This window comes from Urocitellus parryii, chromosome 9 (genome assembly GCF_045843805.1).
Source record: "Urocitellus parryii isolate mUroPar1 chromosome 9, mUroPar1.hap1, whole genome shotgun sequence".
Taxonomy (NCBI): domain Eukaryota; kingdom Metazoa; phylum Chordata; class Mammalia; order Rodentia; family Sciuridae; genus Urocitellus; species Urocitellus parryii.
This window is the reverse complement of record NC_135539.1, coordinates 41,640,995-41,663,893: the sequence shown is the minus strand read 5'-3', so window position 1 is coordinate 41,663,893 and position 22,899 is coordinate 41,640,995. Positions and strand designations below refer to the sequence as shown.

The following is a 22,899-nucleotide window of genomic DNA, read 5'->3' as shown; positions in this document are numbered from 1 at the left end:
GACATTGGGACAAAGGGGCTGAAGCTCATGTCGTGCTCATGGCTGAGCCTCCCAGAGGGCCTCCAGGAGTACAGCATGGCCCTGACCACTGGTTTCCAGGGCCTTGGGCATGCACTGAACCAGCAAGGCCTGTCCCTGGAGCCTGGCATGAGCCACGTCCAGGTCATGCAATGTCCAATCCTAGATGACCTCCTTTTTCTTGTGCACATCGCCCTTGGGCAGGGCATGTCCTCCTCGGCCTCCAGGGTGAACTCCGTGGTCTAGGAGTCGCACCTGCCCTGCCTCTGCCAGCAGACCATGGGGCACCAGAACCACACAGAGCTCAGTGACAGAAAGGTCCCTGCTGCCCACCGAGGGCCCCCAATGGTGCCCTCTGCCTGCACCCTGTGGCCTGGTGCCACGCTGGGCTCCCAGACCCGCCTGGGCAACACCTGAGACTTTCTAGAAGATTCTCTCCCCTTTCTTTTCACTCCTGATAAAAAAGCATCCAGGGGACTCACTGGAGCCTGGGGCCCAGGCTCTTCTAGGTGGTGATTTATGGGTGACAAGAGGCCTTAGGCTCATCCATGAACCAGGGAGGTGCAGCCACCATGAGATACAGCAACAGATAGAGGAGGAGCCACCTGGTGCAGTCCCCAGGCTCAGGACTCAGGGAGGGTTACCTGGGAGATAAAGGAAGATGGAAGATGCCACCTGGTTCAGCTGTAAGGGACTAAGGCTGTCTGATCCCTTTCCCCCACAGGGTTTGGGTCTTGAACACTCTGCCTGCTGAAGTCACCAGGAGAGGAAGAAAGAGAAAAGTCAAGGTGACTTAGTTAAAGGGACAGCTGCTGACCTTCCCCAACCCACCCCCGCTGGGCAAAGTGATGCTCTGATCACCCAGGTCACTCCCTGGAAGACCTTCAGGTGTGGCGCTCTCCCCAGAGAGCATACCTTCAGAGCCCCGCTGTTGGCCTCCATGTAGATGACATCCCTGCCCTCCACTCGCTTCTTCTGCAGACTTTCAAAAATGCTGGGGTTCAGCTAAAAGCAAACCAAACCAGACAAAGGGGGACTCAGACAACAGTGATGCATTTTCCAGTCCCTTCTGACCCTGAGGGAAGGCACCTTTCCATAAGAGACCTGAGGGGCCAGGCACAGCGGTGCACACCTGTCATGAGGCAGGAGGATCACCAAGTTGGAGCCCAGCCTCAGCAACTTAGCAAGGGAAGACTCTCTCTCAAAACAATACAAAGCAAAATAAAAAAGGGCAGGCTTCTGGCTCCCTGCTTAAGCACTATTGGTTCAGTTCACAGGACTAAACATGAGAGAGAGACGGACAGACAGACACCTGAGGTAGCCAGCAACCCTAGGAGTGGGTGGTATGAGGGTATGTGGCAGGGTACAAGAGCCTGGACTGGGGGCTTAGCACACCAGGAGGTGAACCTGAGGGTTACCATGTCTGCCTGCAGGAGACAAGAGAACGTCATCATTACTCTTCCTTGCCTTGCCTTCAGGGGTTGCAAAGTGGTAGGAGTATTCTCACAGGGACCCAGCTGCCTTTAGAGGGAACAAGTGTCCATGGCCACCGCCCATAGCACCCCCCAGTATCACCACTACAGCTCCAGGCCTTGGGTTAGGGTCACCAGAGCTTCCTGCTTAGCCACCTGTGGCTGCATTTAACATGGCCTGTGATTCCGGCTCTCTGGGCCTTGGTCTCCTCCTCTATGTGACAGAACCCAGAAGCATCCACAGAGAAGTCCAGCTCAGAAGGGGAAACACAAGTTGGAATCCCCCCAAACTGTCTGGATCAGGAGGCTGAGGAAGGAGGATCACCAAGGTGGAGGCCAGTCTAGACCACATAGCTAGGCCCTGGTGCTGGGGCACAGCTCAGTGGCAGAGCGCTAGTTCACTATGGCCAGGCCCTGGGATTGAGCCCCCGGACCACAAAAAAGCAAATCCCCCGGGGCTGTGCACACACATCTCAGGGTGACGATGCTCTACGGGGCCTTGCTCTTCCCCAGGGATGTGCACTGGGCAAGGAATCTGCATAACCCAGCTGGCAAACAGGTCCTGAGGCTGAGCTTCCAGGGCAGCTTCTACAGACAGCCACCCTGTGGAAATACACCTGAGCTTGTCCCAGACAGAGTCCAGAGTCAAAGGAGGGTGGCGGTGGGCACGACACAGACTAACACCCAGTGCAGGGCTCCCTTGGCAGGAGGGGGCCCCAAAAGGCCAATCCAGAAACAAAGTCAGTATGTGGTAGCCAAAGGCCAGGGAGAGGGACAGCAGGTGGCCATTCATGGGAATGAGGTCCCTTGGAAGGTCATGACAATGTTCTAGAATTAGATGGGGTGTTTAAACTATGTCATACATCAAAATCCTGTGGGCCACACCCACTTAAAATGGGTGGATCTTGTTCACAACTGCACCCCAACAGAGCTGCCAGGAGCTCGCCAGGGCCCAGCCTCTCTGTCCTCCTTGGGGCAATTTGCAAACAGGACCAGGGCTGGGGAGTCCCCAGGCCAAGATTCGTAAGCCTCCTTCAAACTCAGACACTTCAGAACTCCACACAACGCACCTGAGGTCCTTCTGTCCCAATATCTCATCCATGTGGGGAAACTGCCCATAAGGACTTGAGTTTCGGGGGGACTGGGGGTACCAGGGATTGGACTCAGGGGCCCTCGACCACCAAGCCCAATCCCCAGCCCTGTTTGGCATTTTATTTATAGTCAGGGTCTCACTGAGTTGCTTACGGCCTCTTTGGCTGAGGCTGGCTTTGAACTTGCAATGTTTCTGCCTCAGCCTCCTGAGCTGCTGATATCCTGAGCTGCTGGGATCAGAGGTGGGTACCACCTTTGTTTAGGAAGAAAATTTTCCTTTTCTCCGTTAGGCTCTTTTCTTTAAGAAGCTGGATGAAGCAGACCGATGAATGGCTCAAATGTCCACTGTGATCCTGTGTCCTCTCTCCTACGTGGAAGAGGACAATTTTTCTCCTTTCATCTCAGGCACTTTCATGTGGTTGATTTTCCAGATAAACTTGCTCAAGGTGTCATTCCTGAGAAGGGGCCACCTTCTCAGAACCTCATTAATCCAGGGTGGACAGGATGTGATGTGGGATTAAAGAGAGAGAGAAAGGTTTGCTGAGCCAAGCTCCTGAGATGAAGTTCCCATTAAAAAACAGAAAAAATGGCCCTTGGAAGAAGTGACATTTTCATGATCTCCATAAAGCAGTAACCAAGAAACCACCTCAGAGAATCAAAGAACCATCAAATTATAAAAGGGGGAAAGATGGAGAGATTCTATGGTGAATGGAGAGTGGTCTAGAGATGAGAAACTGAGCCCCAGAGAGTTCAGAGGACTCGCAGGGGTCACCCAGCACCAGAGGACTCCCAGTCACCCTGCCCCTCAGCCAGCACTGGACGCAGGATGACTTGGAGCCTCTTTCTGAGCCTGAGGCCTTGATCTGGAAAACAGGGGAAATGAGATTCATGGTGCCTGCACACACGGGTACACAGTTGTGAGGAGCCACAGGTAAAATACCTCCCCAAGCCCGCAGCAGGGGACCTGGCTATGCAGCAGGGGAGAGGTACAAAGTTAGTGTCAGTCAATCATAACAACAATGGATGAGTAAAAACATTATGAAAAAAAAAGAAAAAAGAAAACAAAATTATGTCCACTTTGACTTTTTGGGGAGGTGAAGGGGCAGGATTGGGAATTGAACCCAGGAGTGACTTATACCTGAGCCCTGTCCCCTGCCCCATTTTTTAAAATTTTATTTAGAAACAGGCTCTCCCTGAGATGCTCAGGGCCTTGACTAAGTTGATGAGGCTGACCTCCACCTTGTGATCCCCCTGCCTCAGCCTCCTGAGCAGCTGGGATGACAGGCATGCTTCACTGTGCCTGGCTGGCCAATGGGGGACGAGATGGCAGAAGCAATATTGTGACTTAACCACACAACTCCCAGGAGCAATGAGAAAAGAAACAGCTACCTCATGAAGTGTCCTTTTATACGATACCGTGTTATCCTGAGTTCCCATATGGCATCAACAGTGCAGAGGCCAAGGAAAGAGGGACACAGAGGTCACACCACCTACCCGGTGCCACAGTGCTAAGGACAGGGCTCAGGACGGACTCCCCGTGAGCTGCTTGGTGCCCTTGGCTGTCTTGAGCCCTATTATCATGTGGCTGATGGTCTTGCCATAGCTGTCCATGGGGTTCTCGGTCTCACAACGGTCAGCTCGGTCACCTCCCCCTCATAGACCTCCTTGACCTCCTTTATCTGCAGCCCTGGGAGGGATGGCTGATGGGGACACAGTGATAAGCGGGACCATCCTTCTTTCCACATCCATCTCCTCCCCACCATGACCCTTCTTACCTCAAACTGCCACAGCACAAGAACTGACAAGTCACCTTACAGTACAACCCAGAGACATCATGGGTGGAGAGCAACATTACAGAGATCGGTGGCCCAGGCCTGTCATCCAAGCTTGGGAGACCGAGGCAGGAGGATGGCAAGCTGGAGGCCAGCCTCAGCAACTCAGTGAGGCCCTGATCAACTCAGTGATACCCTGTCTCCAAATAAATTCAAAACAGGCCTGGGAGGTGGCTCCGTTGTTAGTGCCCTGGGTTCAATCCCTGATGCCCCCCCCCCTCAAAGAAGAAGAAGAAGAAGAAGAAGAAGAAGAAGAAGAAGAAGAAGAAGAAGAAGAGGAGGAGGAGGAGGAGGAGGAGGAGGAGGAGGAGGAGGAGGAGGAGGAGGAGGAGGAGGAGAAGGAGGATATGATGAGGGTCACTGCTCTCCTGACAAATGGGGAGGCCACAGAGGACTTCTGCTGGCAGGTGGCCATCAGGCTCCCTCTGAGCTGATATGGAAATGTCCCAAAGGCACAGACACATGGCCACAGCATCAGACACTCTGGCCACTTCCCACTGTTCCAGGGGTGCGTTATCTTATCACGCCATCCCTTGCCTTCTCTTCTCCAGAAACCCAACCAGGACAAGGACACTCAAGACAGGAAGCTAAGGGCCAGCTCTCCTTTGCCTGTGATCCACCTGAGAGCCTATAAATGGGGCTTTTGGAAAACACTCATAAGAGAAGCCACATTCTGTGGTTGATGAACCAAATTCCCAGCTCCTCAACCCCAAGACAAACTTCCCAAACAATGCCCAGAGCAGCTGTGTACACCTCGAGTCTCAGCAGTTCTGGAGGCTGAGGCTGGAGGATCATGGGTTAGAGACCAGCCTCCACAACACTGAGGTCCTGAGCAGCTCATGGAGACTGTGTCTCTAAATAAAATGCAAACTAGGGCTGGGACAGGGCTCAGGGTCAAGGGCCCCTGGGTTCAATTCCTGGTACAAAAAAAAAAAAAAAAAAGAAAGAAATTTCCATACAACATGAAGGTATCAGAAAACTCTCTCAAGCTTGGAAAATTCTGGGCTTTTAAGCCTACTTTGATTTTTTAAAATAGAACCTTTTCTATTCTGCAAAAAGAAAATTTCTCCAAATGGAATGTCTGCCCATACTCACTGTGAGGGGACAGTGACATGAAATTCCTCCAGGAGGGGAAGAAAGGCATTCCCATCTCTCAGCCACTCATATTTGTCTAGAAGTTTCTTGGTGGTTATAAGTAGATAGGGGAAGGCCCAGTGGACCATGGGCCCAGCTGGTGGCCAGGAGAGGGGCTGTGGGTACTGTCTCTGGCCACGAAAGCACAAAGGACATGGGTTTAATCTGCTGGCTTAGGTTTTTAAGTCCCTGACAGGGACCTTTATCACATCCAGAAAGCAGCACAGATGGGGAGAGATGACTCTCTCTCCCTCCGTCTGCAGCTTCGCAGGAATTCAAAGGTGCAAGGACAGAAGACTCCTGTCTGAGGGGAGGCCATGGCTTGCCCTTTCATTCTGTGGCAGAATCTAGAAATTTCTCCTCACCTGCTGCCATCAAAACCTCCTGCTGTGTCCCCGCACCCCCCAGGGGTGACTCCCATCAAATGTGCCTGGTCACCTCTACTTTTTCAAATTTTAAAGCATTTCAGTTCCCGCTGAGCCACTGAAACACAAGCAACTGCGTGAAGGCCAGTTTTATCAGGTTTTTGTCTCACAAAAATGTGTTTTTTATTTTTTTTTAAGTTGTACATGGACAAAATTCCTTTATTTATTTATTTATTTTTACTTTTTATGTGGTGCTGAGGATTGAACCCGGGGCCCCACACATGCTAGGTGGGTGTTCTACCACTGAGCCCCTGCCCCAGCGCAGAAAAATGGCATTTTTAAAATTTAAGTTCTTAAAAATTTTAATATTCAGTATTAATATTTTATTAATGTTTCAAATATGAATATTTGAAAGGTTGTCATATCTTACTGGTCACATTTTTTTTTTGCTTCTTTTTGGTACCAGGAGTGGCATTCAGGGGCCCTCAACCCCTGAGCCCCATCCCCAGCCCCTTTTATATTTTATTTAGAGACAAGGTCTCACTAAGTTGCTCAGGGTCTGGCTAAGTTGCTGAGGCTGGACTCCAACTTGCTATCCTCCAGCCTCAGCCTCCTGAGCTGTTGGAATATGGTTCATATGATTAATTAATCAGTTAAATAAAATCACTGGCACATGTTTAAACAAGAAAAAGTAAGCCAGGCACCATATCACACATCTGTAGCCATAGTTACTGAGCATACTGAGGTAAGAGGATGATTTGAACCCAGGAATTCCAGGACTGCCTGGGAAACATAGTGAGTCCCTGAAAAATAGGAGATGAAAAGGAAAAAGAAAAGGAGAAATGAAGAAAAAACAATAGAGAGAAAAATTTTAAACATAAAACCCAGGTGTGGTTGTACAAACGTATAATCCCAGCAGCTCAGGAGGCTAAGCCAGGAGGAACAAGAGTTGGAGACCAGCCTCGGCAACTGGGTGAGACCCTGTCTCTAAATAAAATATAAAATGTGCTGGGGATGGGGCTCAGGGGTAAGTGCCCCTGGGTTCAAACCCTGGTACCAAAAGATAAAAATAAAAAGCCTAAGTTCAATGTGACACAAAGCTTAGCTTCTGGACAGAAGTTCAGAATTAGAACTCTTCAGTTCAGCATTAGTGTCACACAGGGGTTGCGGGTGGCTTAGCGGCCATGGTCCCAAAAGAGAGAGAGAGAGAGAGAGAGAGAGAGAGAGAGAGAGAGAGAGAGAGAGACAGACATAGGGGGGGAGAGAAAGAGAGAGAGAGAGAGAGAGAGAGAGAGAGAGAGAGAGAGAGAGAGAGAGAGAAAGCAGAAAATTGAGATGAGGTCCCTGCTGACGTTGGCTCTGATCACCTTGCTGAGGTGTCTGTCACAAATCTCCACTGAAAGTGACTCTTTTATTCCTTCATTGACCACAGGTATGCCAGTCAGGGCAATTGAGGGCAAAGCATTCTTGTGAGAATTCTTTGGCATGGGAATTGGGGCTTTTCTCTACATTTGACTATTCACTCAGTCATTTGTTTACACAAAAATGGACTTAAGACTGTTCATTTAGACTCTTGGCCTCAATCCACCATAACTTCATTTGTTATTCAGTTGCCCAATTGTTTCAGCTTTGGCCAATGGGAGCATGTCCAGGTGCCTCCTGTGTTCCAGGGAGCAAGGTGCCTTACTCTGTGCTTTTCTCTTTAAGCTCTGCCATACACTGGGGAATACTGACACACTCCAGGACCAGTAGTGTATCTCCTGCTGCAGTCCTTTATCCAAGAAGCCCCATTCCTTTGATGTGAGGAGGCTTATAGGAACCAAGAGCTGGCTCTGGGATCCTCAGGCTCCTTGCTGTGCATTATCACTTCTAGGCCCAACACACTCTAACCCAAAAAGCAAATTCATTCACCACATTTTCAAAGTATACCCCATCTGGTGAGAAAAAGGCAGATCTGGCAGTCATGCTGTCCTCTCCTTCAGTCCTACAACTGGGTCCTTAAGGAAGCTTGCTCAATATTCACTTTCCCTTGTCCATTTCCAGTGTGCAGAGCCACAGGGCCAGGGTGGCACACAGCCACCACAGGAACAACCAGGGAGCAGTTGCATGTGGGCTCCTTTGTTGCTGCCAACTTTGCTAATGTCCAGCGACATGGAGGTCAATGCCTTTATTTCCTGGCCCTAGATGTTAGGCAGCCCTGTGGCATAGGGAAAACCTACATAAAAGAAACCCATCTAACTTTGATAGACTTCAGTATTTCTTAAATTTTGCAAACACAATCTTGGTTTTATTCATCTAGTATCAGTGAATATAACATGAATTACAGAGTATAATTTATTCAGCTATTTGATTTTATACACCCCTTTTGATAAAGATAGAACCCCTTTTCAACTAGTACCAAAACCATAAAATATTCAGAAGCATGAAAATATATTTTTTAATTGTGCAAGCTTTTTCACACATTAAACTCAGAACTTCAATTTGTTCTTAAACATGCTGGACTGCTAAAATTTGAAGGTATGTCACCTTAAAATTCACTTGTATGGACATGACTTTATTATACCCACTCTCTTTAAGGTAAGAAGATTAAAAAAGTAGATTTTGAATGAGTCAAGAACATAAAGATTTGGGCTGCACTGCACCCTGCACTCAAAGCAAGACAGTGAGGAATGTAAAGATTGAAGCTCAAGGGTAAGACATGGGACAAATCAAGAAAATCATCAAGGACAAGAGGAGTCACGAGACAAGAGCCATTCACGAGAAAGCAAGTGAAAAAAAAGTCTAAAGGCTTTACCTAGTAAATGGTTCATCTGAATAGAAAGCTAAATAAAAATATAACAGTGAATCCACTCTCATATATAACATTAATACACCAATAAAAATCTGAATACATTAAGAAAATCACAAAGGAAAGAAGGCAGGGAAGAAGGAAGAATGTATTTTAGACAAATGCAATAATCATCTCAAAAGGCAGGAACCATCCAAAAGCTCACTAGAATTTGGGAAAAGAAGGATTCCACTGCTTTGTATGGTGGGATAACCATTACCTTTCAATATGCCCATTTAAAAAAATAATTCGATTTTCTATTAAGTGTTTCTAAATCAGTACATTTTTTGTGATTATTTTTCTATTCATTATATGTATCTAAAATATACACAGTAGAAACACTATGCTTTATACTAAATACATCATGCATTTATCATTAATTTAATTCATAAAAATATTTTAAAAATTATTAGTTGTTGATGGATCTTTATTTTATTCATTTATATGCAATGTGGAGAATCAAACCCAGTGCTTCACACATGCTAGGGAAGTGCTCTATCACTGAGCCACAACCCTAGACCTTGTAAAAATAACTTGAATGGTTAAAAATATGCATCAACTTTCAATGTTGACCTTGAAAGTGAAATATATTTTGCTGGTAATATAGAGCTTATTTTGTTAATTTTTATAATATGTTTTTTAGTTTTTTAAATTGTAATTTTCACTTCCAATATGATAATGAAATCATTGGTTAAATATTGTGTTATGGCTTCTTTTTCTTTTATATTAGAAGATTGATTTTAGAAAATAGGATTCAAATTAAATAATACACAATAATCACAAATTTGTAGGATCAAAATTATGACAACTCTATCAGGATTACAAGCTGCTTTTAAAAAGCCAAACACAATTGGAATAGAAGTTTACTTAATAATTACGTGTAATTCTTGGGAGTGTCTTGGTAAAAGAAAGAAACTCATTTATTAGTGAAGCGAAGCAGGACTTAGAGGTTGGAGTGTTTGTCCTCACTGGTGACAAGGCAGCTTCACACTCTCCCTCAATTCCTGGTAAGGCATCAGATTTCCTTGGAGATGCAGCCAGGGTTACACTGCTCTGTGAGCTGACACCATCTGAGTTCACTTTGAAATGAAGAAACACAGAAGCAACAGCCATATGAGGTGGAGCCTCCTGGAGTTCTTGATAGTTTTCTCTGTCATATACTAATGCATTTATTATGAATAATTTGAAGTTTTTGAGGAACCATGATAGGAAATGTATTTACTATTGTTCCAGAGCTGTAATAATGTTTGAAAGCTCCCTACCCCTTGAATCCTCTTACTGAGTGACCATTTTTTTTTCAAAAAAATTCAAATTAATTCTTGATTCTCCTTTCCTTTAACTCAATCTCTATAATTATGACATCCTTTATTATTAGTAAAAAATTAAATTGGGTTGGGGTTGTGGCTCAGAGGTAAAGTGCTCGCCTAGCATGTGTGAGGCATTGGGTTCAATCTTCAACACCACATAAAGTAAAATAAAGACATTGTGACCACCTGTGACTAAAAAATGAAAATATTTTTAAAAGAATTAAATCTAATTGATTACAATTAAATCTAAATCTAATCATTTAAGCATATTACATAAAAGTTTTTAAAAAATCATTTTGTATTATATAACAAGAGATGGGAAAAAGGTATAGTATGGTTACAGCCAATTTATTATCCAGCAAAGACAAATTTCTTCTTCATTCATATTTCTGCTCAAATTCCTTTCAAAATCTTCAATACCTAATTTCTGGTTGTTATCCAAACTCATGAATATTTGTGAAAGACTGAAATATTTGTAAATGAATAGAAGAACTATTCAGAAATACAACCTCTATTGAGTGTTCTTCAAATAATTTTAAAAATATCTAGTCACATTTTTTAAGCCTCATCTTTGACTAAGTAATTATCTTCACCAAAAGGGAATAGCATTATACTTTCTAAAAAATGAAGAGGAAGAGGAGGGGGAGGAGAGGCAGGAGTGTGGACTTCAAAAATTTTGGAACTGGATTGAAAGAGAACATTGAAAAAGAGAAGAAATTATTGTTGAAATTTTCGATACCAATGTAAATAGAGTTTGCTAATAGGTACTATACGAATATAAGTTTTTAAGTGAAAATGTAAAGAGGAACAGAAAGACACGCAAATAATGAAAATCAGTTTGCGAGTTCACCAAATTACAGATACAAATACTTTTATGATACATTTTTCAATTACATTTTTGCTGGGTCTTTTTATGTTCTCTGTTAATATTTGAGAATCATGGTTGAAAATGTCAGCTTTTAGCTTAAGCATCCTAAATAAATAAATGATGTACAGTTTTATTTATTCTGTTATCAATTAAAGAAAACAATGGTCTTCCTTATGGGAAAACAGCCACCTTTCCTTGTGTTAAAGTGCACAGTTTTCCCTTTGTATTCATGAAAGGGTGGCTCCAAGCTCATCCCAACCCCCATACACAGAAAAACCTGCTGAATTTCAAGTTCCTTATGTACAATAGTGTTATATGTTTATATGACTTACTGCACATCCTCTTGTATGCTTTCAGTCATTTTTACATTCATCATAACATCCCAATACATTTTATTGGGATGTTATATTTTATTGGGATGTTCAATATTGTTTAGGAACTAGTGTCTAGAATAAAGGTATGTCCATGTATAGTAATGATTGCATTTATTTCCAGATATCTTCAAACTCATCATTGACTGAATCTACTCATATATAACATGAAGGTATTTAGGACTGAATGTACTTCAAACAACATATAGGATTATAATTATGATATTAAATGTTATAACTTCCTCCATAAATACAGTATTTTAATAATCCCAAGTTACTGTATCACATTTTTTTATCCTAAATCATACAATATTTTATTTATCTGATCAAATTACTATAGAGAATGTTATTAGTACATGGCCAAGACTGCTAGATGCTTTGTATATGATGCCACATATTAAAGTTGATGCTAACATCTAACACACACACAGTTAAAGACTAAACAGTTTCTTAGTAAAATTTTATTAATTGTTAATGATACAAATGTACAAACAGCTGTCAAGTTATACTTTTAATAAGAATCTTAATGAAGAATGCTCAGTGTCAGTTACAGCATAGAATAAATGAAGTCAGAAAAATTAAAAAAAATTACTAGAAAAAATGCAAAGAAATTAAGAACTTCATAGATGAGGAAGAACTTTTGGAAAAGAGGGACAGGAAGTACATTTCATTTAGAGGGAAAAGCAACCTTAAAGGCCTCGAGAGAAGATGAATAAGGATAGGTGTCAGAGATTGAAGTCAGTATACCTGCAATCAAGAGGTAGAGAAAATGTGTGGAGTTGAGGAGGCTGGAGAATACAGTAGGCAGGAGCCCAGTGAGGACACCATGCTAGTGTTCTCAAAGCAGGGCGATTATAGGATGAGAGTGAGATGAGGAAATATAGAATCACATAAATATTTCCACTTAAACAAACAAACAACAACAACAACAACAAAAAAAAAAAAACAGAGAGGAGAAAAGTTCCCCAACTCAGCAAAAGGAAGCTGTTGCAAAGCTGAGAGAGAGGTGCTGATGGTTCTGAAAAAGATAAAGAAAATACTGGCCTCTGGGGTGATTCAGGAAGTGAAAGTTTTGTTTTTTTTTTTTTGTTTAAAAAAACTTGTCATTATTTGGATATAGTATGTGAAAGGAAAAGTAAAATAAAAGCCAACCCTTTAGCTTTCAATTGACTGTTTGGATTGTGGAATATAATATTCAGTGACAGAGGGATTTGGAAATAATCATAAAAATTGGGGGAAATAGAAATAATCCTCCAAATGTGACCCTCTCTCTTTCTGTGTCTTTATCCCCCACCTTTCTCTCTCATTTGTAATCAAGAATTAAATCTACAATGATGCCACAGACACTATGGAAATTCACACTAACCCTACACAAATTTTAAAAAAAATTCTGTTTACTATATATGTCCCATTTTTGTTTTGGTTTTCACCTTAACATTTTTGAAATTGGGACATGTCTAACATCAGATAATCAACATTATTATCCTAATATTTGTTTTCTGTTGTATTCATTGTTTTCTTTTTCCCCTGCTTTTTTCCTGAAAAATTGACATCAAAGGATAAAATATCTTAAAAAATGAGTCAATTGCAAACCAAGAAAATATGTGATTCATCAAATCATTCAAATAAAAACTGATGGCAATAGAAATTTCCTACTATATTTTTAGATGCCATTTTGAAAAATAAATTTAATATTAACATCTACAGTATTACAAAATACATGTTATTGTAAGGTATGGTAATATTTGGAAAATTTAGAAAACTACCCATATGTTCATTACTGTACATTGTGTTTAGTAATATGTTTTAAAATATTTTAATCTCAAGAAAGTGGTTCTAAATTTATTCTACTATTCAGGTAATGTCCAACTTCTTTAAATTTTTCTGATACGTAATATTTCCCCAGAGGTTAGACCCAATACTTCTCTAATAACATACTTTTAGTGCAGACGTGGTCCTGTAGCTAGACTGTTTTGCTTTGCTTTTATTTCAATGTTCAGAATGCCTTTCATCTTGTGGAGTCATTTTCTTTAATATTATATTTTGACTAATGATTATAGAAAAGTTCTATGTGTCAGGCATCAACCTAAGAGTTTTCCATTAATTAGGTCATTTAAAATACAGCATCCCTATTTTTCTTACTCCTGCCTTATAGAACCAAGGCAGAGGGAGGTCAAGGAATGTTTTCATTTTTATGTAGATAATAATACCAGAGTCAAGTAAGAGAAAAGAAAAATAATCTCCTGTAGATGAAGCTTATTGCTTGACATATGCAGGAATTCTGATGTTCACTGATGTTTTCTCTAAATTTAGTAATTTGTGCAATATTCTTGAGCAGATTTTCTTCCACACCAATTCATGTCCCATTAACCAGCATCTTATCTTTCCAACTTTCTATCAGTATCAGTAGTCAGCCCAATAAACAATGCTTCATCTGCATTCTCCACAATACAGTTTTTCCAAAGTGAATTCAAACTTAATCAATGAAATCTCATCCTCACCCATTTTAAAACACAGGAGTAAGTAAAAGTAAATGAAACAATGTTTTAGATTTACAACTGCTCTCTGTTATCCAGTTTTGTCCCATGGCTTCAGTTGATATTCTTTGTATTTGCATTCTTAAGTTTCCAATGATTCATTAGCTTTGGAAATTGTTTAAATCTGCTTTCTTTCTTCTGTATTTAACATTTATGCTAGAATTGCTTCCAATTTTTATGAACATGTTGTATTCTATTTTTCTTGGCCTGCCTCTAACATTTATGTTTGCAGATCACTTTTTCTTTCCAAGACATACATTATCCTCTCACCTTTGTTCCCATAATGTTCACTGCTGTAATCCAAAGTGCCATCACTACTTTCTGCAATGGCTTTGTAACTAGTCTCCTTTACATTACATGAGATCACTGTTTTATAATTTTTTCTAAAATTGTAGGATAAAGTTCTTTATACCAAACATCTCAGAATGCCTCCTATTTCTTCAAAAGCCATTTGGATACATGTACCATTCTTAGTTTAAACTTAGCAAGTGTTCTGAGTTCCTCCTGCCTCTGGAAGGTGATTATGTTAATAAATCCTTTCCTAAAAGGTCTTCTAGCAACCTGCTGTTGTCATTTATACACTGAGAGAGAATTTCTAACTTTTCTCTCAAGAATGCATAGTAGATTTAGTGATTCACTTCTAAAGAACAGTAAGTAGTGAAAGAAGAGTGGATGGTTTATAAGATGGGTTATAAAAGGCAAAACATACCAATAGTCCACTTCTAAGTGCCTTCTTCCCATAGCCCCCAATTTGCACTAGAATTCCATTCTTTTACCTTAACGTCAAATATAACTCATGCTTTATTAATGTGAAAATAGATTAATGGTCTGTAAGTATAGTTTATGCAATTAACACATACAATCTACTAAAATATGATCACCAAAATAATGTAATGTATTTGTTACATTTCTAAGAAAAATCAGCCTTGAAAACTTAATTTAAAGTTAAATTTAAAATTTAAGTCAAATTTAATTCTTGCATTTCTCTGTCTCTCTCTCTCTCTCTCTCTCTCTCTCTCTCTCTCTCTCTCTGTTGTGTGTGTGTGTGTGTGTGTGTGTGTGTGAGTGTGTGTGTGTGTGTGTATTCTCAATTTCACAGGGCTGTGAATTAAACCCAAGTTTCACACATGCTAGACAGGCATTCTACCAAAGAGGTAAATATCCAGCCCTTTTAAAATCTTGATACAGGGTCTGAGCTTGAACTTGAACTTGCAAGGATCCTTCCTCAGCCTCCTGATAACTGGGATTAAAGGAATGTGCCCCCATGTACTGATTATGTCTAAGTTTTAAAAATTTGTTTTAATTAGTTAAATGTGTCTAATTATTGATGTTTTTTACTTTTAATAATTAATTTGTGAAATTATATATAAAAATAACCTCATTAATATTGATTTATATGAACAAGCACACTAAAAAGTCCCTGTAGTGAAAGTTGAATTTTCTGCTTCTCTTGGTGAGTGGGTTCCTAGTAAGTGGCAGGCCTCAGCATCCAAGGTGCTCTTGATAGGAGACTCTACTCACTGGCACTTCAGCAGACCACAGAAGCTCACCACCAACTTTTTTTTCCCAGGATTTCCAGCTTCTGAATTTAAAAGATGCAAACTACCTCCAAGCATTTCACAACAATTCTCCTGTTGAGTGTTCTCGGCTAGTGGTATGTATACTTCTTGGTTCAATGCTATTGGTTCATGTTCATGCTAATAAGGGTTTGGAAAAAGTAGCAACCCCATTGGTCCAAACTTAAAAATTGCTCATGGCCCCACCCCCCCCAGGAAATGATTTGATGAATAACATATTTTCTTAGTTTGCACATTGACTCATTTTTAAAGATATTTTATCTTTTGATGTCAATTTTTAAGGAAAAAAGCAGGGGAAAAAGAAAACAATGAATACAACAGAAAACAAATATTAGGATAATAATGTTGATTATCTGATGTTAGACATGTCCCAATTTCAAAAATGTTAAGGTGAAAACCAAAACAAAAATGGGACATATATAGTAAACAGAATATTTTTTTAAATTTATGTAGGGTTAGTGTGAATTTTATATTTTATAAACATCCACATGCAAAATTGGTATTAAGTTTAACATAAAATTTCACTCAAAAATTATGAAGACTAAGTTAGATTACCAACTCAAGTAGTGTATTTGCTCTCACAACTGTTTGGCTGCCAAACATAGGTTAAATAAATTTCTTTACTTAAACTCTTTGTATTGTAATGAAATAAACTCTGACTGCTTGAAAAGTCATGATCTACTAGAAATTTGCCTGTAAAATAATTTGTAAACATTAAATATAAGATTCTTTAAAATTGATATAAATTATTTTGTATGTACATTGTATAACATCAGTGTTGATTTTTAATGTTTATCATTATTTTCTGTGATTTGTCTAATACATATTTGGTGATTTTCATTAAATAATTGGGTACTTTCTCCAAGACTGAAATGTCAATATAAAGTGTACTTGATTGTATTAAAAATGTGTTGCAGGAATTGAGCAAGCAAAGAAAAACATAAAGGCTTTTTATGGTCTTTTTCTAAACCTAGTGTAGGTTCTGCCTATCTGTAGCTCTTTATTGGTGCTATAGATAAGATGGTGCTGCTATGTTAGTGAAAGATAAAATACAAAACATTTCACTTACTTCAAAACTTGAACAGAAAGGCTATTTTATTTTTTTTAATTTATGCATTTAAAGTCCAAGTTTGTTTTCTCTTTTTTAAAAATCCCTGAGTGACACTTGAAATATCTCAACAATTTTCATACTTCCTGATGATGGACTATTTGTGGCAGTTTTAAGAAAAATCTATTTTATAGGTAGCATAAAACATTTTTAAGATTGTGTCTCTAGCACAACTTGTGATACAGGAGAAGAAGAGTATCTTAAAGACAAAAGACTTAGGATTATACAGACCTTACTGGGTAGATATAATCTTCTTTCAACTTCAGATTTGAATACTTGCAGTGTGGTATATCATAAATGGGGGTTTTTAAAGAGATTTTCTTACTAGAAATCAAATCCTTGGTGACACACATTTGTATCAGTCTTTTCAACAGTGGGTTGAAGTTCAGCCGTAGCCTGAGGGAGAATTTCCTGATCTTTGTAAACTGCAATAGTAAAGACTCTGTTCTTGACAGGTGCAAACCATAAAAATTATCCTGTCATTTTTCCTGAATTAATAAAGCTTAAAGACCAATCATATCTAAGTTGTTTTCTGGTGTTTTAATATTTACCATTTTAAAATAGAAAATGGTTCCTTTGGGCAAATTTTATGGGGTTAATGCATTGTCAGATTCTAAGAACTCACTTAAATAAACAAGATTAGCACTAGCAATCTTATTTTTTTTCACAAGCAGTAATTCTGACAATAATAATAGTATGTCTATCAGTTAGGTAAGAACTAGCCAGTGCAGTACCACTGTGAATTCTAGCAAGAAAGATAATGTGAGATGTTTTGGTTTTATGTTTCTCAAGCTAAAAGACAAAGGAGTGTTAGTGAACTAGACTTGGACTCCTTTAGCCCTGGTACTTGTGTTCAGTGAGCTTCCAGTATACAATTATTTGGTTTAATGTCTAATTATATTTTCATATAAGTGCCAATAGCACAGTATTTTATAGTAATTGCTTTCAATTATTTCATCAATAAAGCGAAGTGTCTAGATATCCTGGGAAAAAAATTTCTATACTTTATAAATTCTTGTTTGTGGGTGATTCAAAAGATAGACATTATAAAACTGTGTTTTCTAATTTTTACATTTTATTCTCATAATTTTGTCTTTTTTCAGAAGAACTTAAATTATCACTATTTGCAGATGATATGATTCTATACCTAGCAGACCCAAAAGGGTCCACAAAGAAGCTATTAGAGCTAATAAATGAATTCAGCAAAGTGGCAGGATATAAGATCAACATGCATAAATCAAAGGCATTCCTGTATATGAGCGACAAATCCTCTGAAACGGAAATGAGGACAACTACTCCATTCACAATATCCCCCCAAAAAATAAAATACTTGGGAATCAACCTAACAAAAGAGGTGAAAGATTTATACAATGAAAATTACAGAACCCTAAAGAAAGACATAGAAGAAGACCTTAGAAGATGGAAAAATATACCCTGCTCATGGATAGGCAGAACTAACATCATCAAAATGGCGATATTACCAAAAGTCCTATATAAGTTCAATGCAATGCCAATCAAAATCCCAACAGCATATCTTGTAGAAATAGATAAAAGAATCATGAAATTCATATGGAATAATAAAAGACCCAGAATAGCAAAAACAATACTAAGCAGGAAGTGTGAATCAGGCGGTATAGCTATACCAGACTTCAAACTATACTACAGAGCAATAGTAACAAAAACAGCATGGTACTGGTACCAAAACAGGCGGGTGGACCAATGGTACAGAATAGAGGACACAGTAACCAATCCACAAAACTACAACTATCTTATTTTTGATAAAGGGGCTAAAAGCATGCAATGGAGGAAGGATAGCATCTTCAACAAATGGTGCTGGGAAAACTGGAAATCCATTTGCACCAAAATGAATCTGAATCCCTATCTCTCGCCGTGCACAAAAGTTAACTCAAAATGGATCAAGGAGCTTGATATTAAATCAGAGACATGGCATCTGATAGAAGAAAAAGTTGGTTATGATCTACACGCTGTGGGATCGGGCTCCAAATTCCTCAATAGGACACCCATAGCACTAGAGTTAACAAATAGAATCAACAAATGGGACTTACTCAAACTAAAAAGTTTTTTCTCAGCAAAAGAAACAATAAGAGAGATAAACAGGGAGCCTACATCCTGGGAACAAATCTTTACTCCACACACTTCAGACAGAGCCCTAATAACCAGAATATACAAAGAACTCAAAAAATTAGACAATAAGATAACAAATAACCCAATCAATAAATGGGCCAAGGACCTGAACAGACACTTCTCAGAGGAGGACATACAATCAATCAACACGTACATGAAAAAATGCTCACCATCGCTAGCAGTCAGAGAAATGCAAATCAAAACTACCCTAAGATACCATCTCACTCCAGTAAGAATGGCAGCCATTAGGAAGTCAAACAACAACAAGTGCTGGAGAGGATGCGGGGAAAAGGGCACTCTTGTTCATTACTGGTGGGACTGCAAATTGGTGCAGCCAATTTGGAAAGCAGTATGGAGATTTCTCGGAAAGCTGGGAATGGAACCACCATTCGACCCAGCTATTCCCCTTCTCGGTCTATTCCCTAAAGCCCTAACAAGAGCATGCTACAGGGACACTGCTACATTGATGTTCATAGCAGCTCAATTCACGATAGCAAGACTGTGGAACCAGCCAAGATGCCCTTCAAGAGATGAATGGATAAAAAAAATGTGGCATTTATATACTATGGAGTATTATTCTGCATTAAAAAATGACAAAATCATAGAATTTGGAGGGAAATGGATGGCATTAGAGCAGATTATGCTAAGTGAAGCTACTCAATCTTTAAAAAACAAATACCAAATGACTCCTTTGATATAAGGGGAGTAAACAAGGACAGGGTAGGGATGAAGAGCTTGATAAGAAGATTTACATTAAACAGGGATGAGAGGTGGGAGGGAAAGGGAGTGAGAAGGGAAATTGCATGGAAATGGAAGGCGATCCTCAGGGATATACAAAATGTCATATAAGAGGAAAGGAGGGGTAAGACAAGAGAATACAAATGGAAGAAATGATTTACAGTAGAAGGGGTAGGGAGAGAAAAGGGGAGGGGAGGGGAGGGGAGGGGAGGGGGGATAGTAGAGAATAGGACAGACATCAGAATACATCAGACATTAGAAAGGCAATATGTCAATCAATGGAAGGGAAACTGATGTGATACAGCAATTTGTATACGGGGTAAAAGGGGGAGTTCATAATCCACGTGAATCAAACCGTGTAATATGATGTATTAAGAACTATGTAATGTTATGAATGACCAAAAAAAATTGTCTTTTTTCTAATTTATTGAATATATCAAGATTTATTTACAAAAACTTATCTAGAAAATAATTTTTTAAATTGATAATTTCAAATTAGAAAGAATGTTTAGTTCCTCTCACAGTCACCACAAACGTTTACTTGTGAGTCTGCTTAATCTGTTTTTACTACATATGCATACTCTAATAAAATCGTGTCAAGAAATAACATAGTTAACACCTATGAACAATTTTTTGGCAGTCTGTAACTTTTGTAGCATATTATTTGGGAATGTACCTTTTCTGCACTTCCACAAAGGCTAATTTGTTATTTATTAACGGAAAAAAATCATAGAGATACAAGTGATCTTTGAAATCATTTGGAGAATTTACACCCCTTGATTTAATAAAGGAGTTGCTTTGTGATACCTATCAAAGATAACAATACATGTCCTGCTTGAACATGGATATTGACAAAGAGTACACTACTTCACCAAGATAGTAACTTTAATTCATGAACATCTCTTCTTTTGTTGAGCAAAATTAATTTTTTCCTGTTTTTTAAAATCTTCTGATACCAATGTGGCTATAGAAATTTTTTACTCTATTACATTTGAGCTTGAAAATCTCATGTGCCTTGGTTTCCAAAGCCTATACATTCCCAGTTACCCTCACCTAAATAGTTTTTTTCATATTAATCTTTATGTGTGGTATACATCTGAATGTGATCCACTTTATTGTCCTACTATGAAAAGACATCTCTCTCTCTTTTAAAAAGATGTTCTACTTGTCTAAATATTTCAGGATTATGCTATTTTTTAATATGGAATTTACACTTGTCTTTTATGAATTTAGAATTTGCACACTTCCCTTTTTGAGGCTTATGATGGGTTAACTTGCTCCTTGTTGTCAGTGTTTACTCTTTCAGCTGCTTAAGATTTTCTAATCTAATGAAGCCTGGCATGTGTAAGTACAGGTTAAAAATTTTGTCTTCAGCCCTGTTGCATATGCATTTTAAACATTTATTTATTTATTGTTATTTATTTATTTATCTATCCATCTATCTATTTATTTATATGTGGTACTGTGGATTGAACCCAGTGCCTCACACATGAGCATCAAGTGCACTACCACTGATCTACAACTCTAGCCCATATATATTTTAAAGACCTCTTGACACCATTTAATGTAATTGAAAAACACTATCAAACAACAAAAACAACAAAACACTATTAAACAATTTTTTTAAAGAGAGAGTGAGAGAGGAGAGAGAGAGAGAGAGAGAGAGAGAGAGAGAGAGAGAGAGAGAGAGAGAATTTTTAATATTTATTTTTTAGTTCTCGGCGGACACAACATCTTTGTTGGTATGTGGTGCTGAGAATCGAACCCGGGCCGCACGCATGCCAGGCGAGCGCGCTACCGCTTGAGCCACATCCCCAGCCCCTAAACAAATCTTAAAGATAGCTAGTGTACTTGTTTCTTTTAGATATTTTGAATAATTTTGCTCATCAATAATTTATGTAGATTCGTCATTTTTATGCTTAAATGAGTCTTGCTTCTACATACCCTCCCACTTTTCCAAACACCACACCCTTCTCTCAGAGGAAAGAAATGCATAATTGCAAATTTTCATATTACAATGGGAAATCCAGAGTTACTGAGAATTCCAAGCATTTAACTTGACATTTAGCATATTTAGGTGAGACCTTTGTGGAGCCATATTTGGGGCAGGATTAGGAATAAGAAAGAACTTAGTTATTTGTGTTAATATCTTTATTGCAGGTGAAGAGTTAAGAATTATATGCATTGTGCATTATATTTAAAATTGAAGTGGCAGCCATTGTGTATTGCTATGTATTGTGTTATAGATCTTCAAAGCTGTGAGAAATAGGTGGAATAAACCTGATATTCTTGAGGAATGCATACATAAAGACGTTCCTGAGTAATTAAGTTTCAAAAGTACTCAATTCATTTTCAATCACCTTGAAAGTTGAAAATATCATAAGTCAAAAATGCATTTAGTACACCTACTCCACAGTCCAGCGTACCAGTGCAGTACAATGTAGAATGTTGGTTGTTTATTCTTATAATGATGTGATTCACTGGGATTTGCTGCCACTGGACAAAAAGATTATCATACCACATATGATTAATCTTGGAAAAGAATAAAATTCAGAATTGGAAGTTTGTTTACTACTCAATGCATATCACTTTCACACTAACGTAAAGTTTAAAAACAAGTCAAACTATCATTATGTCAGTGCCCATTTGTATATTAATTTTTTTTGAGCACCAGGGATTAAACTCAGGGAACTTGAACACTGAGCCACATCTCCACCCCTATTTTTTTTTTAATATTTTCTAGTTGTTGTTGGACATTTATTTATTTATTTGTATGAGGTGCTGAGAATTGAACCCAATGCCTCACACATGCTAGGCAAGCATGCTTCCACTGAATCACAACCCCAGCCCCAGCCCTATCTTAGATTTTATTTCAAGAAAAAGCTTCACTGAATTTCTTAGTGCCTCACTTTTGCTGAGACTGACTTTGAACTCAAGATCCTCCTGTCTCAGCCTCCAGAACAGCAAGGATTAGAAGTGCATGCCACTGCATTCAGCTTATATTAAGTTTGAAATGTTCAGCAGTTACTTACTATTATATGTCAGGCATAACTCTCATGAGTATGAGGAATGTAGACTTGTATCCATTCAGAAAGACTCTTATTCATCTCCCATACAATTTTTATCCATAAATAATTAAATTGTTTATTTTATTCTTGTGAAAATCTACAACCAAGAAATATAAGTTAAATTAAATTTTGTTTACTGTAATTTTAGTATTGATGATGGATGTAAGGGCAATGAAAACATTACAGAAGAAAACGTATATGGAATAAATGAGGAGAAATAAGTTGGAGATAAGTACCAAATTTCAAAGTGCATATCATACAGCATGGAAAATGAAGTTTATGCTTTAAACTTAATGGTATTCTTTTGAACAAAGATAAGAACACCATGCTTAATTTTGGATAAGGAACAATTTATTATTTAGAGGCTTTATATCATATAAGTGTTTACATATTGATTTCCAAAAAGCAATAAATTGGTCCCAGACCACAGGATAAAATCT

At 39.1% G+C, this 22,899-nt stretch overlaps 1 pseudogene; it reads right to left on the bottom strand.

The window, feature by feature from the left end:
• Positions 1 to 22,899, bottom strand: part of LOC113196552 (ruvB-like 1) — a 145,334-nt pseudogene that overhangs the window by 14,616 nt on the left and 107,819 nt on the right.